Here is a 335-nt window from a genome sequence, read left to right on the forward strand (position 1 = left end):
ATAGACAACTGATTACCACTAGATGAGGAACAGCTGACCTTCCTAAAACAAAGACCTCTAGATAGGCTGGCTAGATTCACCAGAAAGGCAAATAGTGGGGAATGGCTGGGGGTGCCAACAACACAGGAGACAGTAGCAGGGATATCACAGTATAAGGGCTCTAGTCGGGGGGAAGGAGGCCATGGGAGGGTGCTACCTAGGAAGTGGGTGTATAAATTAAAAAAAATCAAAGCATAAAAATTTGCTCCTTAATAAATAGTAGATGTGAAAAACATTATCATTGAAATCTACCTGATGACTTTATATCCATGCTCAGACACCGAGGAGCTCAGAAA

The 335-nt window shown here is 42.7% G+C and overlaps 1 protein-coding gene across 4 annotated transcripts in view; it reads left to right on the forward strand.

Annotated features, from left to right (window-relative positions):
• The window catches only part of Nek1 (NIMA related kinase 1), a 182039-nt gene that overhangs the window by 49042 nt on the left and 132662 nt on the right, over positions 1–335 (forward strand). The gene's annotated exons all lie outside the window — the stretch shown is intronic.

Source organism: Nannospalax galili, unplaced genomic scaffold (genome assembly GCF_000622305.1).
Source record: "Nannospalax galili isolate Female #2095 unplaced genomic scaffold, S.galili_v1.0 scaffold109, whole genome shotgun sequence".
Lineage (NCBI taxonomy): Eukaryota > Metazoa > Chordata > Mammalia > Rodentia > Spalacidae > Nannospalax > Nannospalax galili.